This window comes from Coregonus lavaretus (genome assembly GCF_964263955.1).
Source record: "Coregonus lavaretus genome assembly, chromosome: 32".
Taxonomy (NCBI): Eukaryota; Metazoa; Chordata; class Actinopteri; order Salmoniformes; family Salmonidae; genus Coregonus; species Coregonus lavaretus.
The window spans coordinates 16379663-16399097 of NC_140019.1; positions in this window are offsets into that span (position 1 = coordinate 16379663).

The window sequence follows — 19435 nt, forward strand, 5'->3', positions numbered from 1 at the left end:
GTTATACAAACATGACCAATATAACCAATATATAATGTATATCTATGCCTAGAATAGCCCTAAGAAAAGTTACAACACATCAACCCATAGGCTACGGTATTGGTGTCGAGACGTGGGTTCAGACAGGATGGTTGCGCGCATCGCCACTCCCGAATTTGTAACCAAGCCCAGGGTTTTAACCATGCCCAGCCCTGCTTAGCTTTGATATTTGTCACTGACTACTTCCAATGTGCTATCGTGAGAATGATTATTGAGAGATCTCTTAATAACTAAATAGATTCACAGTTGCTATCGAAGTCATTCCAAAGGGTAGGTTCAAAAGAGTACATTAAATGTAACCATACTTTATAGGTAATATATTATCAATTATACTATTTAGACCTATATAGCATTTGCAAAGTCATCAACAGCTATTGTTTAAATTCAACTCAGAATTCAACTAAAAATTGACAAAACATTAGGGTTTCCAGCTTTTTGTTGATTTCAAATGTAATATTCAAGTTAATAATGAATATGTTGGATTCATGTTAATAACAAAGTCAATGAATAGGACTTAATCAAATCAAACGTTATTTAATGTGAATTTAAAGTTTGATTAGATTATATTTAGTCCTATTCGTTAACTTTGGTTGAGATGGAGAGGTGAATCCAAGACATTATATCATGTAGACAAACTGGACAATCAAATATCAACATTTGGAGGAGATGTACAGGTAACTGCCAAAATAGAAGAAACACCTACATAAAGTGTCTTAATAGGGCCACCACGAGCCACCAAAACAGCTTCAATGCACCTTGGCATATATTCTACAAGTGTGTGGAACTGCTACAGGGATGCTACACCATTCTTCAATGAGAAATTCCATAATTTGGGGTTTTGTTGATGGTGGTGGGGAAAAAAAAGAAGAAACCCGCACACTGCTCTTGATAGTATCACTGCTCTTTAATAAGCTTTATGTATCGGCCTCAAGGCCTTCATCAGAGCTTTTGTGAGTTTTTTAAATTAGCACCCTTATGTAGACATAGCCCCACCCACATCTGTTGGAAAAGCTGTCTCAAGCCACTCTCCAGAATCTTCCATAAGTGTTCAATTAGGTTGAGATCTGGTGACTGACACACACAAACACACACACACACTTTAAACCCCCTATGCTCTTTTGAGAGACCTCTCTTTCAAAGACACTGAGATCTCTTCTTCTAGCCATGGTAGCCCAAATAATGGGCAACTGGGCAATTTTGTACATGACCCTAAAACATCCCATCATGCTTAATTTCTTAATTAACTCAGGAACCACACCTGTGTGGAAGCGCCTGCTTTCAATATACTTTGTATCCCTCATTTACTCAAGGGTTTCCTTTATTTTGGCAGTTACCTGTATATTCTGTTTGGATAGTTCCATCTGTGCCACTGACTTAGTTTGGCTTTAATTCCAGTTTGTCTACAAATTAATAATGTTTATGTTGGAATCAGTTCTCCATCTCAACCAAAAATCTAAGTTAAAGAATATGACCAAATCCTATTCTTTAACTTTGCGTCACTTAGCAGACGCTCTTATCTAGAGTGACTTACAGGAGCAATTAGGGTTAAGTGCCTTGCTCAAGGGCACATCGACACATTTTTCACCTAGTCAGCTCGGGGAATAGAACCAGCGACCTTTCGGTTACTGGCACAACGCTCTTAACCACTAAGCTACCTGCAGTTGTACATAAATACAGTTTTTGGTTGCATTGACAACCAAACACAATTCGATATCACTTTTGCAATACAGTCAATAGCCTATTAACTTGTCGACAAGTTAACAAATTATATGTTGCATTCACCAACTAAACCAAAATTAAAGTTAAAGAATAGTATGAAGCCAGTGGCTCAGATGAAACTATCCAAGCATTAGCTATCCTTTAAATGTTGATATTTGGTTGTGTTGTCAACGAAACACAATTCAATATTACTTTTGTAATACAGTAAATAGCCTAAAGTTAAGGTCATCTTACAAACTAATGTAACAGTTTGTTCAACCTTAAAATTAGTAACATTTGAGGTTACTGTATCTATAAATGTCTTCTTATGTAATCATAGAAAGAGTGCATGTTCAAGATAGCAGTTGCAGGTCTGTGGAGATCTTCACGATATTGCTATAATAATCTGTGCAGAACCTCAAACAGCATTGATCACTTGCACCATGTTCTTTTAATGTAATCTCAACTGCAATCCAGGTCATTTGGTTCTGCTATTAGATTAAGCACAGTGATAACACATTAATCTGTTGTATAAATACCTAATCTGACATTGTATTTCCATATGAACTTTGTTGTGCTTTTAAATGGTTGAACGTGCAGTGATACACACATTTAGATGACAATTAAACCAAAAATCAGACATTGTCTTTCCATTGGAATGTGGTTGTGCTTTTAGTTGGTTGAAGCATAGTGATAACACACTGGAAATTCAACAAACGTCTGGCTGTCTTTTTGAGGGTGAATAAATGTTGAAATATCATTGATCAACATCTCAATGAAATAAATCCCACATATTGCCCAGTGGGGTGCTCACTGCTGTACCAGGCTGTTTCTCCTAATCAGAGCCGCTGATCCATAGAAGGTCACAGCCCAGGTAGGTCATGTTAGGTAACCTTCCATCCCGACCACCACGTACCACGTGCTGCACTTATATATGCACACTGGCTTTACACACACACACACACACACACACACACACACACACACACACACACACACACACACACACACACACACACACACACACACACACACACACACACACACACACACACACACACACACAATTTACTGCTGGGCTGTAAATGACCTATTTAGACACTTAATTGATTTTGCACGCATAACAATGATCAGCCAGCTAAATATATTACTTTAGAAATTTCGACTAACAGAGTCCTGGAGGCTAATGCAGCGCTGCACGGCTCTATCGCACTACTTAGACAGGGAAGCTAGGCTATATGCTGAATATGAGCTCCACTTTATACAGTACTTGATACCTAACACCTAATATTTGATACATAATCCTCTCATTGTGGTGTATTTATCCAGACTTTTCACCAGACATTTTGGCTATAGTGTAGTATTGCAGGTGGTTGAGTAGTGGGCCATGTGTAGCTGTGCTGTATGAGCTATATTGTTGGAGGCAGTATCTATGTGCTGCAGCTGGGAGAGCAGAGAGAGTTTGTGTGAGTCTGTCTCCACCACCATGCTCTCCTCTCTAATAGGCTTACCTTGCATATATGGGTATGTACCCCAGCTATTAAGTTCATAAATAAACACAGTACACACACACACACACACACACACACACACACACACACACACACACACACACACACACGCACATGTACACACACACACAGCATTTCTACTGTTCATACTTACAAAAATATGTTCATAGGCTTATAAGATATGCAGTGCATTCGGAAAGTATTCACCCCTTTACTTTTTCCACATTTTGTTACGTCACAGCCTTATTCTAAAATTGATAAAATAGTTTTTTTTCCTCATCAATCTACACACAATACCCCATAATGACAAAGCAAAAACAGATTTTTAGATTTTTTGCAAATGTATTAAAAATAAAAACCTGAAATAACACATTTACATAAGTATTCAGACCTTTTACTCAGTACTTTGTTGAAGCACCTTTGGCAGCGATTACAGCCTTGAGTCTTCTTGAGTATGACGTTAGAACCTTGACACACCTGTATTTGGGGAGTTTCTCCCATTCTTCTCTGCAGATCCTCTCAAGCTCTGTCAGGTTGGATGGGAAGCGTCGCTGCACAGCTATTTTCAGGTCTCTCCAGAGATGTTCGATTGGGTTCAAGTCCGGGCTCTGGCTGGGCCACTCAAGAACATTCAGAGACTTGTCCCGAAGCCACTCCTGCGTTGCCTTGGCTGTGTGCTTAGGTTCGTTGTCCTGTTGGAAGGTGAACCTTCGCCCCAGTCTGAGGTCCTGAGCGCTCTGGAGCAGGTTTTCATCAAGTATCTCTCTGTACTTTGCTCCGTTAATTTTTCCCTCGATCCTGACTAGTCTCCCAGTCCCTGCCACTGAAAAACATCCCAATAGCAAGATGCTACCACCACCATGCTTCACCGTAGGGATGGTGCCAGGTTTCCTCCAGACGTGACGCTTGGCATTCAGGCCAAATAGTTCAATCTTGGTTTCATCAGACCAGAGAATCTTGTTTCTCTAGGTGCCTTTTGGCAAACTCCAAGCGGGCTGTCATGTGCCTTTTACTGAGGAGTGGCTTCCGTCTTGCCACTCTACCATAAAGGCCTGATTGGTGGAGTGCTTCAGAGATGGTTGTCCTTCTGGAAGTTTCTCCCATCTCCACAGAGGAACTCTGGAGCTCTGTCAGAGTGGCCGTCGGGTTCTTGGTCACCTCCCTGACCAAGGCCCTTCTCCCCCAACTGCTCAGTTTGGCCGGGCGGCCAGCTCTAGGGAGAGTCTTGGTGGTTCCAAACTTCTTCCATTAAGAATAATGGAGGCCACTGTGTTCTTGGGGACCTTCAATGCTGCAGACATTTTTTGGTACCCTTCCCCAGATCTGTGACTCGACACAATCCTGTCTCGGAGCTCAACGGACAATTCCTTCGACCTCATGGCTTAGTTTTTGCTCTGACATGCACTGTCAACTGTGGGAACTTATATAGACAGGTGTGTGGGGTATTGTGTGTAGACTGATGAGAAAATAATCGATTTTAGAATAAGGCTGTAACGTAACAAAATGTGGAAAAAGGGAAGGGGTCTGAATACTTTCCGAATGCACTGTATATAGCTACATGTACTGTAGGTATTTGCTTATAAACATCAAGGATATAATTATTGATGAGAATAACAATCAAGGATAACAGTCCTTGGAAGGGCTTCCTTCTGAACAACTGTTCTCCAGTCAGGCAGGGGCTCCAGAGAGAGGGGTTGAGACGCTGCTGGAATACAGCCAGTCAGTGTGCACTTCAAGTCAACACACCCTGTTTTGAATTCAATGTACAGTACAGCTGACTCCTGGTAAGTATACAGACTTCCCTCCTTATCACTTACGGCGAGGTTAGATGTAATAGCTTACAACTGCCTCCTTAGCTCATGTTTTCGGCCCAAATGACAACCTATTTCCTATAGAAGTAGTGCACTACATAGGGAATAAGGTGTCATTAGGGGCGCACCCCTCCTCTATCATCCCCCTCTCCACCTCCTCCTCATTCTCTCCATCTCTCCATGGTCTGAAGAGGGCCTGGGGTCCTGTGTGTCATTTAGCAAGTATACTCTGTCATTCTCTGTCAGCCTCTGTCAGCCTCTGTCAGCTTGCCTCTGGCTGGCCGTCTGTTGTCGTTTACCATACACTTCAGAGTAAACGTATTTGACGTCACATAAATAACATGAAGGATGAATGATGCTTTGACGGGTAATGATCAGACACATATACTTATTTACTCACTGGTGCTGTGGGTAGAAATGTAGAAAGTAGAAGTAATTTATAGTTCATGCTCCTAGGGTTAAAGACGGAGTAAGTGCTCAATCTTTTGAGCACAATTAGGTTCATTCTTGGGCATTGTGTCAACTCTGGCCTTCATGATTGGAGTCCTAAAGGGGTAAGGGATAAAGTGCTGTTGACAGATGGAGAGCGAGAGAGAGAGAGAGAGAGAGAGAGAGAGAGAGAGAGAGAGAGAGAGAGAGAGAGAGAGAGAGAGAGAGAGAGAGAGAGAGAGAGAGAGAGAGAGAGAGAGAGAGAGAGAGAGAGTGAGAGAGAGCGAGCGAGAGAGAGAGAGAGAGAGAGAGAGAGAGAGAGAGAGAGAGAGAGAGAGAGAGAGAGAGAGAGAGAGAGAGAGAGAGAGAGAGAGCGAGAGAGAGAGAGAAACAAAGAAACAAAGAAAGAAACAAAGAAACAAAGAAAGAAACAAAGAAACAAAGAAAGAAACAAAGAAAGAAACAAAGAAAGAGGGGGTCAGAGAGCGAGAAAGAGAGAAAGAGTGAGTGAGAAAGAAAGGGGAAGAGTGAAAGTGCGAGAGGGACAGTGAGAGAGGGAGAGAGAGACATTACTTACATCACCACCCACTCCACCATCAATGTTAAAAAAGTTCAGAATAGACTGCAGCTCCAGAACAAGAGAAGAAAAATAACCAAAAGAATAAAAACGTCTCAATGATTTTCTTCAATGTAAAAGAGCGTCTGGTTTGTGGAGAATTTCCTTGTATTCAGGCAGACTCAGGGTAACACTGAGGCGTCTCTCTACCATGGGCACTCTAGCTGAGGATAAACACTGTCATCTCTCTTTCCGTAGCTCTCTTCCTCTCCCTCATGCTTTCTCTATCACACACCCACTCTCCATTTCGCACCACCTCTCTCTGTCACTTTCTCCTTCTTTACCGCTCACTATTTGGTCACACGGGGGGTTCTACTATATATGGAATTGTTTTAAGATGGTCATACCATGAATAATTTAGCTATTTGATTTAGAATTTTTGTACAAAATTATTTGATAAAATATTGAATTTGGCCTTTGGTACTATAGCCCATATAAACACATTGAATAACACATTCATAAAAGGCAAAACAGATAGTCAAAAAAATACATAATAAGGAATAAGGTTTTGAAGTGTCTGTCCTATATCTGAGCGATATAAGAAAGCTCAGGAAATATTTTAGTTTTTTGGATGCGCTAGATTGAGACGCAGCCCATGCAAAAAAGATATCTCTAACTTAAACCGACGGATTTTGATGGGGATTTATTTATTATGTTATTTAGATAGATGCACGGGTTCATCAATATACTCTTGTTATTAAGGGATCCCACACAGGTGTCCCATTTCTGTTTCATCTCCATGATGAACACAGGCACCAGGCAGAATATACTGGAAGGGTCTAATTTCTCTCAGAAGGTTTCAATTAGAACCTAACATTAAGGTTTTAGGGCCTGTATTCCAGTCTGGTGAGGATGAGACCTGAATCTGTTCTCTCATGTTCTGCCTAGTGAATTTTAACCGTTTAATTTCCGTTGTGTGTTGATCAACCATAGAAATGGCCTCTCGCATCACTGACCACTAAATGCCTTGTGAACTTACGGTCATTGGCGATGAACAGAATAAATGTGTGTGTGTGTGTGTGTGTGTGTGTATGTGTTCGCATGCCCACATCAGATTGCTCTGTCTTTCTAAGATAAGGGACAGCCTGTGTTAACCCTTCAGCTAAAGTACAACTCAGCGCTCCAACCAGGCGAAAGAGACAGACACACACAGAGATCAGGAAAGAGAGTTTAGTGAGATGGAAAACTACACATGAAGGGACAGGGGTTAGTTAGGTTATCAGAGCAGGAGTGAGACCTTCCATAGAGAATGTATGTTTTTACAATGTAGTTTCCATGTCGGTCAGCTGGTGCCAGGACACTGTGCAATGCGAGGTGACATCCCCATGCTGCTATTTTCATACAGTGTAGCCGGAAAAAACACACTCTCTGGGAAAAACACACTCTCTATATCTCCCTTTGCACACACAGCCGGGCCCAGACTCCACTGCTATTTAAAAACAGCATGCATCCACTTAGACAGCTCAGACACAGCAGATGGACCCCGAGGGCGAGAGGAGGCAGAGATGGAGGGAGAGACGGAGAGAGAGGGAAAAGGGCAAAGGCATTTAGAGCAAGGAGACTCAGACAGGACTGTCCTTACTAAAACACATCAGCACCACACTCTCAAGCTTTGTCTCGCTCTCTCTACCTCTCCTACTTTCTCTCTTTGCTTCTCTCGATCTCTGTTGCTTTCTCTATTCTTTCTCTATTGTGTCTCCTTTCTTTCGTTCTCTCTCTCACTCTCTCTCTATTATTTACATTTACATTTTAGTCATTTAGGAGACGCTCTTATCCACAGCAGTGAGTTCATACATTTTAATACTTTTTCGTATCCCTCTTTCTCTCTCTGTCTGGGGTTTTGGGACGTCCCTGTCCTACACAGGAAAATAGTCTCCATGTTTATCCTCTAGAACAGTGGTATTCAAACTTTTTTTTTTTTCGAGCCTGACGTTTGGCAACTCGAACCTTCAGCTCCCTCCACAGATTTTCTATGGGATTAAGGTCTGGAGACTGGCTAGGCCACTCCAGGACCTTAATGTGCTTCTTCTTGAGCCACTCCTTTGTTGCCTTGGCCGTGTTTTTTGGGTCATTGTCATGCTGGAATACCCATCCACGACCCATTTTCAATGCCCTGGCTGAGGTTCTCACCCAAGATTTGACGGTACATGGCCCCGTCCATTGTCCTTTTGATGCGGTGAAGTTGTCCTGTCCCCTTAGCAGAAAAACACCCCCAAAGCATAATGTTTCCACCTCCATGTTTGACGGTGGGGATGGTGTTCTTGGGGTCATAGGCAGCATTCCTCCTCCTCCAAACACGGCGAGTTGAGTTGATGCCAAAGAGCTCCATTTTGGTCTCATCTGACCACAACACTTTCACCCAGTTCTCCTCTTCAGATGTTCATTGGCAAACTTTGGCAAACTCCCCCTGCTTTCTTGAGCAGGGGGACCTTGCGGGCGCTGCAGGATTTCAGTCCTTCACAGCGTAGTGTGTTACCAATTGTTTTCTTGGTGACTATGGTCCCAGCTGCCTTGAGATCATTGACAAGATGCTGCCTTGAGATCATTGACAAGATCCTCCCGTGTAGTTCTGGGCTGATTCCACACCGTTCTCATGATCATTGCAACTCCATGAGGTGAGATCTTGCATGGAGCCCCAGGCCGAGGGAGATTGACAGGTCTTTTGTGTTTCTTCCATTGGCGAATGATCGCACCAACTGTTGTCACCTTCTCACCAAGCTGCTTGGCGATGGTCTTGTAGCCCATTCCAGCCTTGTGTAGGTCTACAATCTTGTCCCTGACATCCTTGGAGAGCTCTTTGGTCTTGGCCATGGTGGAGAGTTTGGAATCTGATTGATTGATTGCTTCTGTGGACAGGTGTCTTTTATACAGGTAACAAACTGAGATTAGGAGCACTCCCTTTAAGTGTGTGCTCCTAATCTCAGCTCGTTACCTGTATAAAAGACACCTGGGAGCCAGAAATCTTTCTGATTGAGAGGGGGTCAAATACTTATTTCCCTCATTAAAATGCAAATCAATTTATAACATTTTTGACATGCGTTTTTCTGGATTTTGTTGTTGTTTTTCTGTCTCTCACTGTTCAAATAAACCTACCATTCAAATTATAGACTTATAATTTCTTTGTCAGTGCACAAACGTACAAAATCAGCAGGGGATCAAATGCATTTTTCCCTCACTGTATATATAATTTATATATCAAATTACATTTTGGCAACCCCACTGCAGTTCCCCCGCGACCCCACAGGGGGTCGCGACTCCTAGAAGTAGACAACAGAAGTAGACAACAGGGATCCTCAAAACTCATTACTTTATTATACACAATGAGAGGACAACAAAGAGATGGATGAGTGGAGCAAACAAGAATAGAAAGAAGGAGGGCAGAGAATACAAATGAGAAGATGGGGGCGTGGTTAGCGGAAGACCATGGTAAGAAAAGCGGGGAGTAGTCTTCCACTGCAGCTGAAATGTTCAAACTCTTCCTATAATCTTGTATGGGTATTATTTTCTATTTCCAGTTGCACATACAAATACATACACACTTTCATTCTGGTCCCGCCTCACATCCAAGCCCAGGCTAAATTTAGACTCATCCTTAAATGAGGCGGTAACCGGGGGGAAAGCTAGTTGCCCAGAGATACGTTTTCAGGACACTTCTCTCCAAAAATACCCCTCCAGCTCTGGAGCGTTATAACTATCTACAGCCTAGTGCTGCACTATCTGCAGCCTAGTGCTGCTAGGACATTGCTCATATCTACAAACTAGTGCTGCTGGGATCCAGCGAGAGTCTGCCCTAATCACACTCCAAAGACACTACATACATGTACATATACATATTAATGCCACTAAAGTAAAAAGGCTATCCTGTTACAACAAGGCCGACTTCAAAATGAAAGCAATCGGTACACTAAACAGCTGACCGGTAAATGCAAACGATGACAGATAAATAAACAGAATGCATTGAAATAGAAGGCATAAATCATTATTGTATTACATTCAACAAGGACACATCTCAAACAAAGCAAACTGACCAAACAATGGCGCGTGCGTTCATAAGGAACCTTTAGCACCATTGAATGGACACCGTTAGCCTGACAGGGACATGGTGGTAGTCACTCCGTGGTGCTGAAAGGACATCGCATTCCCATGTTTGTGGGCAGTGAGACAGTTTGTGGGCACAGTTTGTTGCAGTCAACAACCCTCACACAACATATTGCTAAGTCTCTGAATAGACTAAAATAATAATAATAATATGCCATTTAGCAGACGCTTTTATCCAAAGCGACTTACAGTCATGCGTGCATAAATTTTTTTGTGTATGGGTGGTCCCTGGGATCGAACCCACTACCTTGGCGTTACAAGCGCCGTGCTCTACCAGCTGAGCTACAGAGAGGCTGCACAGTATCAACCCTCACATAACACACTTCTAACTCTCGAATGGTGCAATTTTCCTCTTTAGATTTGTTTATTAGTATGGACATTGGTTCAATCACACACAGCTTTTCTCCTGAACCTTCCCAACCTCCCCTAACCCCTCTCCCCCTCCTCCATCTTCTCCTCCTCCTCCTCCTCCTCCTCCTCCTCCTCCTCCTCCTCTCCTTCCCTCCCCCCTGGCCTCCCCTGCCACCCCACAGCCCAGCCAGCCTGTCACTCACATTCAGACCACAGACCAATGTTTATTCCCTAGTTATAATTCTTATGAAGCTTAGTCATAAGGCCTGCCTGTTGCCGCCAGCAACCAATTAAAGTCCCTGGCTGCTCAAACCAGAATTATCTGATTAAAGCCATCACTGCTAATTGAACTGCGTGTTTCTCTCCTTTCTCACACACAACCCTCCTGCACTTCCCTCTCTCCTTTCTCCTTCTCCGGCCCAAAAATGGCACCGGAGAAGATGGCTGCTGTTTTACAGCCCTCTAACCAATTTTATTATTATGTGTGTTTTTTCACATTATTTGTAATTTATTCTGTATACAATGTTTCTGCCACCGTCTCTTATCACCAAAAAGAGCTTCTGGATATCAGGACAGTGATTACTCACCTCGTATTGGACGAAGATTTTTCTTCAACGAGTCGGACGCGAAAGATATTCTACAGACACCCGACAAGGCCCAAATCCCCATCATTCGCATGAGAAAGAGACAGAGATATCGTGGACATAGGTCGGGGTGCCTTGTAAGGATCCGACGGTGAGCGAGTAAACTGCCTCTTCCATCAACCCTATTAGCCAATGTTCAATCATTTGAAAATAAATTGGACGACCTAAGATTAAAGTTATCCTACCAACGGGACATTGAGTCGTGGCTGAATGGCAACATGGATAACATACAGCTGGCGGGATATACGCTACATCGGCAGGATAGAGTGGCTGACTCAGGTAAGACAAGGGGTGGCGGTCTGTGTATATTTGTAGACAACAGCTGGTGCATAAAATCTAATACTAAGGAAGGTTTGAGGTTTTGCTCGCCTGAGGTAGAGTATCTCATGATAAGCTGTAGACCACACTATTTACCAAGAGTGTTTTCATCTATATTTTTCGTAGCTGTTTATTTACCACCACAAACCACAAAAGATGCTCGCACTAAGATTGCACTGTATAAGGCCATAAGTGAACAGGAAAACACTCATCCAGAGGCAGCACTCCTAGTTGCCGGGGACTTTAATGCAGGGAAACTGAAATCTGTTCTCGTTCCACCTAATTTCTACCAACATGTTAAATGTGTAACCAGAGGGAATAAAACTGTAGACCACCTTTACTCCACACACTGAGTACAAGCTCTCCCTCACCCTCCATTTGGCAAATCTGACCATAACTAAATCCTCCTGATTCCTCCTTATAAGCAAAAACTAAAGCAGGAAGCACCAGTGACTCGGTTAATAAGGAAGTGGTCAGATGACGCAGATGCTAAGCTACAGGACTGTTTTGCTAGCACAGACTGCCGCTTTCAAGGAGCGGGACTCTAACCCGGACGCTTATAAGAAATCCTGCTATGCCCTCAGACGAACCATCAAACAGGCAAAGAGTCAATACAGGACTAAGATTGGATCATACTACACCGGCTCTGATGCTCGTCGGATGTGGCAGGGCTTGAAAACTATTAGAGACTACAAAGGGAAGCACAGCCGTGAGCTGCCCAGTGACACAAGCCTACCAGATGAGCTAAATCACTTCTATGCTCGCTTCGAGGCAAGCAACACTGAAGCATGCATGAGAGCATCAGCTGTTCCGGATGACTATGTGATCACGCTCTCCGTAGCCGATGTGAGTAAGACTTTTAAGCAGGTCAACATTCACAAGGCCGCAGGGCCAGATGGATTACCAGGACGTGTACTCCAAGCATGCGCTGACCAACTGGCAAGTGTCTTCACTGACATTTTCAACATATCCCTGACTGAGTCTGTAATACCAACATGTTTCAAGCAGACCACCATAGTCCCTGTGCCCAAGAACACTGAGATAACCTGCCTAAATGACTACCGACCCGTAGCACTCACGTCTGTAGCAATGAAGTGCTTTGAAAGGCTGGTCATGGCTCACATCAACACCATTATCCCAGAAACCTAGACCCACTCCAATTTGCATACCGCCCCAACAGATCCACAGATTATGCAATCTCTATTGCACTCCACACTGCCCTTTCTCACCTGGACAAGAGGAACACCTACGTGAGAATGCTATTCATTGACTACAGCTCAGCGCTCAACACCATGCTCAAAGCTCATCACTAAGCTAAGGACCCTGGGACTAAACACCTCCCTCTGCAACTGGATCCTGGACTTCCTGGCGTGCTGCCCCAGGTGGTAAGGGTAGGTAACAACACATCTGCCACGCTGATCCTCAACACGGGGGCCCCTCAGGGGTGCATGCTCAGTTCCCTCCTGTACTCCCTGTTCACCCATGACTGCATGGCCAGGCACGACTCCAACACCATCATTAAGTTTGCCAACAACACAACAGTGGTAGGCCTGATCACCGACAACGATGAGACAGCCAATAGGGAGGAGGTCAGAGACCTGGCCGTGTAGTGGCAGGATAGCAACCTCTCTCTCAACGTGATCAAGACAAAGGAGATGATTGTGGACTACAGGGGAAAAAAGAGGACTGAGCACGCCCCCATTCTCATCGATGGGGCTGTAGTGGAACAGGTTGAGAGCTTCAAGTTCCTTGGTGTCCACATCACCAACAAACTATCATGGTCCAAACACATCAAGACAGTCGTGAAGAGGGCACGACAAAGCCTATTCCCCCTCAGGAGACTGAAAATATTTGGCATGGGTACTCAGATCCTCAGAAAGTTATACAGCTGCACCATCGAGAGCATCCTGACTGGTTGCATCACCTCACTGGGGCCAAGCTTCCTGCCATCCAGGACCTCTATACCAGGCGGTGTCAGAGGAAGGCCCTCAAAATTGTCAAAGACTCCAGCCACTCTAGTCATAGACTGTTCTCTCTGCTACCGCACGGCAAGCGGTACCGGAGCGCCAAGTCTAGGTCCAAAAGGCTTCTTAACAGCTTCTACCCCCAAGCCATAAGACTCCTGACCAGCTAATCATGGTTACCCAGACTATTTCAAATCACCTCCGGGACCATGACTGATGTGACCACTAGTTGGCAGTAGTAGATGTTCAATCTGTCACCAAATCAAAGAGCACCCTATATATATTTAATGAGTGCTGTAGGATTTTATGGAATGAGCCTTAACAGCAATAAAAAGGTATTTGTGTCTGAGGCCATGGGTCTATCACTCTCTCCCTCTCTCCCCAGGTCTCACGGTGATGGGAGGTGGCAGGAAGGCAGAGATTGATTGATGCGCTATGGTCCCAGCTGCTCAGCAGTTACACACGCAGTAATACAGTAATGTACTTCATAAATATCGACTGGAGAGCCGGAATGGCGGATATAAATCCTCCAACAATGTCTAGCAGAGGAAGAGGAGTGCAACTGGGGTTGTTGGGGCTCATCATGGTGGCTCTGACTTACTCTTTACAGGGTTCAAGACAGGGCACTTTGGTAACAAAATAAGAGAACTCTGTCTGCACAAATAGAATGGATGGAACCAAATAAAATACTGTATGATAGAATAAGAGTGTGCCTGAATGAGTGTGTGCATGTGTGTTTGTGAAACTAGAGATGTGGGGTATTGATCTCTGAGCAGAGTGAAATGGCCTGTGAAGTTCAGTGAGTCAGGTTGGTTGGAGATGCAGTGGGCTAAGGGCCTCTAGTCTTTATGACTGAGATTCATCATTCACATCTGACACTATATGACTCCTCTCATGTCAGCCATCACGCTTACTGCTCATCTCTAGGCTCAAGGCCATAAAGTGTATGTGTGTGTGTGTGTGTGTGTGTGTGTGTGTATGTGGTCCTCTGTAGCTCAGCTGGTAGAGCACGGCGCTTGTAATGCCAAGGTAGTGGGTTCGATCCCCGGGACCACCCATACAAAAAAAAAAAAATTAAAAAAAAAAATGTATGCAAGCATGACTGTAAGTCGCTTTGGATAAAAGCGTCTGCTAAATATTATATTGTGTGTATCCCTTCCTTTTGCTAGCACTAAATAACGAGGAACTGAAAAAATTAATCAAATTCTGTTATATTTTATATACACTGCTCAAAAAAATTAAGGGTACACTTAAACAACACAATGTAACTCCAAGTCAATCACACTTCTGTGAAATCAAACTGTCCACTTAGGAAGCAACACTGATTGACAATACATTTCACATGCTGTTGTGCAAATGGAATAGACAACAGGTGGAAATTATAGGCAATTAGCAAGACACCCCCCAATAAAGGACTGGTTTTGCAGGTGGTGACCACAGACCACTTCTCAGTTCCTATGCTTCCTGGCTGATGTTTTGGTCACTTTTGAATGCTGGCGGTGCTTTCACTCTAGTGGTAGCATGAGACAGAGTCTACAACCCACACAAGTGGCTCAGGTAGTGCAGCTCATCCAGGATGGCACATCAATGCGAGCTGTGGCAAGAAGGTTTGCTGTGTCTGTCAGCGTAGTGTCCAGAGCATGGAGGCGCTACCAGGAGACAGGCCAGTACATCAGGAGACGTGGAGGAGGCCGTAGGAGGGCAACAACCCAGCAGCAGGATTGCTACCTCCGCCTTTGTGCAAGGAGGAGCAGGAGGAGCACTGCCAGAGCCCTGCAAAATGACCTCCAGCAGGCCACAAATGTGCATGTGTCTGCTCAAACGGTCAGAAATAGACTCCATGAGGGTGGTATGAGGGCCCGACGTCCACAGGTGGGGGTTGTGCTTACAGCCCAACACCGTGCAGGACGTTTGGCATTTGCCAGAGAACACCAAGATTGGCAAATTCGCCACTGGCGCCCTGTGCTCTTCACAGATGAAAGCAGGTTCACACTGAGCACGTGACAGACGTGACAGAGTCCGGAGACGCCGTGGAGAACGTTCTGCTGCCTGCAACATCCTCCAGCATGACCGGTTTGGCGGTGGGTCAGTCATGGTGTGGGGTGGCATTTCTTTGGGGGGCCGCACAGCCCTCCATGTGCTCGCCAGAGGTAGCCTGACTGCCATTAGGTACCGAGATGAGATCCTCAGACCCCTTGTGAGACCATATGCTGGTGCGGTTGGCCCTGGGTTCCTCCTAATGCAAGACAATGCTAGACCTCATGTAGCTGGAGTGTGTCAGCAGTTCCTGCAAGAGGAAGGCATTGATGCTATGGACTGGCACGCCCATTCCCCAGACCTGAATCCAATTGAGCACATCTGGGACATCATGTCTCGCTCCATCCACCAACGCCACGTTGCACCACAGACTGTCCAGGAGTTGGCGGATGCTTTAGTCCAGGTCTGGAAGGAGATCCCTCAGGAGACCATCCGCCACCTCATCAGGAGCATGCCCAGGCATTGTAGGGCGGTCATACAGCCCAAGTGGCGCAGTGGTCTAAGGCACTGCATTGCAGTGCTAGCTGTGCCACTAGAGATCCTTGTTCGAATCCAGGCTCTGTTGTAGCCGGCTGCGACCAGGAGACCCATGGGGTGGCGCACAATTGGCCCAGCGTCGTCCAGAGTAGGGGAGGGAATGGCCAGCAGGGATGTAGAGCATGGTGTTTGCAATGCCAGGGTTGTGGGTTCAATTCCCACGGGGGGCCAGTATGAAACAATTAAAATAATGTATGCACTCACTAACTGTAAGTCGCTCTGGATAAGAGCGTCTGCTAAATGACGTAAATACAGGCATGTGGAGGCCACATACACTACTGAGCCTCATTTTGACTTGTTTTAAGGACATTACATCAAAGTTGGTTCAGCCTGTAGTGTGGTTTTCCACTTTAATTTTGAGGGTGACTCCAAATCCAGACCTCCATGGGTTGATACATTTGATTTCCATTGATAATTTTTGTGTGATTTTGTTGTCAGCACATTCAACTATGTAAAGAAAAAAGTGTTTAATAAGATTATTTCATTCATTCAGATCTAGGATGTGTTATTTTAGTGTTCCCTTTATTTTTTGAGCAGTGTATATTTTTGAATAGGGTCAGGTTTTAAAATGGCAGGCTTACTGTAAGCTAATGCACAAAATTACTTATAAATATATTTGGAGAAGCCGTATTGGATATGTAAAAATGTATAAAAAATAATGATGTAATCAATAGGCTGCCTCTCGAAGCCATTGCTCACCCGCATATGGGGAGGAGGGGGGGATCTCAAACAGTCTGTTTATCCACATAACCCAACCATTAAGTCTATGTTTATGTCACTATCTCTCTATCTTTATGGTACCAGGCGAACGTTATACAGAGACATATACAGTGAGGGAAAAAAAGTATTTGATCCCCTGCTGATTTTGTTCGTCGTTTACCCACTGACAAAGAAATGATCAGTCAATAACTTTAATGGTAGGTTTATTTGAACAGTGAGAGACAGAATAACAACAAAAAGATCCAGAAAAACGCATGTCAAAAATGTTATAAATTGATTTGTATTTTAATGAGGGAAATAAGTATTTGACCCCTCTCAATCAGAAAGATTTCTGGCTCCCAGGTGTCTTTTATACAGGTAACAAACTGAGATTAGGAGCACACTCTTAAAGGGAGTGCTCCTAATCTCAGCTTGTTACCTGTATAAAAGACACCTGTCCACAGAAGCAATCAATCAGATTCCAAACTCTCCACCATGGCCAAGACCAAAGAGGTCTCCAAGGATGTCAGGGACCAGATTGTAGACCTACACAAGGCTGGAATGGGCTACAAGACCATCGCCAAGCAGCTTGGTGAGAAGGTGACAACAGTTGGTGCGATTATTCGCAAATGGAAGAAACACAAAATAACTGTCAATCTCCCTCGGCCTGGGGATCCATGCAAGATCTCACCTCGTGGAGTTGCAATGATCATGAGAACGGTGAGGAATCAGCCCAGAACTACACGGGAGGATCTTGTCAATGATCTCAAGGCAGCTGGGACCATAGTCACCAAGAAAACAATTGGTAACACACTACGCCGTGAAGGACTGAAATCCTGCAGCGCCTGCAAGGTCCCCCTGCTCAAGAAAGCACATATACAGGCCCGTCTGAAGTTTGCCAATGAATATCTGAATGATTCAGAGGAGAACTGGGTGAAAGTGTTGTGGTCAGATGAGACCATAATCGAGCTCTTTGGCATCAACTCAACTCGCCGTGTTTGGAGGAGGAGGAATGCTGCCTATGACCCCAAGAACACCATCCCCACCGTCAAACATGGAGGTGGAAACATTATGCTTTGGGGGTGTTTTTCTGCTAAGTGGAGAGGACAACTTCACCGCATCAAAGGGACGATGGACGGGGCCATGTACCGTCAAATCTTGGGTGAGAACCTCCTTCCCTCAGCCAGGGCATTGAAAATGGGTCGTGGATGGGTATTCCAGCATGACAATGACCCAAAACACACGGCCAAGGCAACAAAGGAGTGGCTCAAGAAGAAGCACATTAAGGTCCTGGAGTGTCCTAGCCAGTCTCCAGACCTTAATCCCATAGAAAATATGTGGAGGGAGCTGAAGGTTCTAGTTGCCAAACGTCAGCCTCGAAACCTTAATGACTTGGAGAAGATCTGCAAAGAGGACTGGGACAAAATCCCTCATGAGATGTGTGCAAACCTGGTGGCCAACTACAAGAAACGTCTGACCTCTGTGATTGCCAACAAGGGTTTTGCCACCTAGTACTAAGTCATGTTTTGCAGAGGGGTCAAATACTTATTTCCCTCATTAAAATGCAAATCAATTTATAACATTTTTGACATGCGTTTTTCTGGATTTTGTTGTTGTTATTCTGTCTCTCACTGTTCAAATAAACCTACCATTAAAATTATAGACTGATCATGTCTTTGTCAGTGGGCAAACGTACAAAATCAGCAGGGGATCAAATACTTTTTTCCCTCACTGTACATGCCCACATACAAATGTAATCTATAATGTTAAACACTGAATAAGTTAGGTTATGATTTAAGACTTCTGCTCCAGAACAGATAAACATAGACAGATCCAAGTTGATAAAGGCTGATGTTATACCAGCTGGCTCTCCTCATTTTTCTGCTTCCAGACAAGTGTGTGTGCAGTTTGGTTTTGTGTGTGCGCACGTGTGTGTATGTGTGTGTGTGTCAGCATGAGTTAGGCAGAGCGTCTCATCTCTGCCATCTTACCCAAACATGAAGGGCAGTGACTTCAGAGCGCTTTCTAATGAATTCTTAATCAGCTGACTAACATTTAGCCTGAGCGCCAGACAATTCAGATGAGACACAAACCGCAGCTACGCATTCCAGAAACGTCCTGCCTTCCGTCCGACGGTAACAAACACTCCAACTGCTAGGAGAATCTGCTTCATTCTGTGAGTCATCATTAACGGAAACAAACCGTACTGAACAATCGTTGAGGTTCATTTCGGAAAAAGAAAGAGCTCGAGGATATGGTTTGTCATATGGTCAGTCAGCTCTAATAATGAGGGTCCAATGCAGGTTAACACACTAGCCCTATATCTTTGTTCATAATGTTTTGTAAAAACACTGCTGAGAAAAGTATCAACAGGAGTATGTATTATGTGAAACAGAATAATATCAGCCATTTAGCAGACACTTTTAACCAAACTCACAAATGCATACGTTTTTGCATTGGTGGCCCTGGCAGGAATCAAACCCACAATACTGATTTTGCAAGCGCCATGCTTGCCATGCTCTACCAACTGAGCCACACAGGACCACATCCCAGAACCTTATCCCATTGTTATTTCCTTTTATTGATTTCTTTGACATGACATTAGCATTGTTACTTCCTGTAATTCTGAGCGTTACCCAGAATACATCAGTCCAGGAAGACAAACCAAAACAGGTCAAATAAC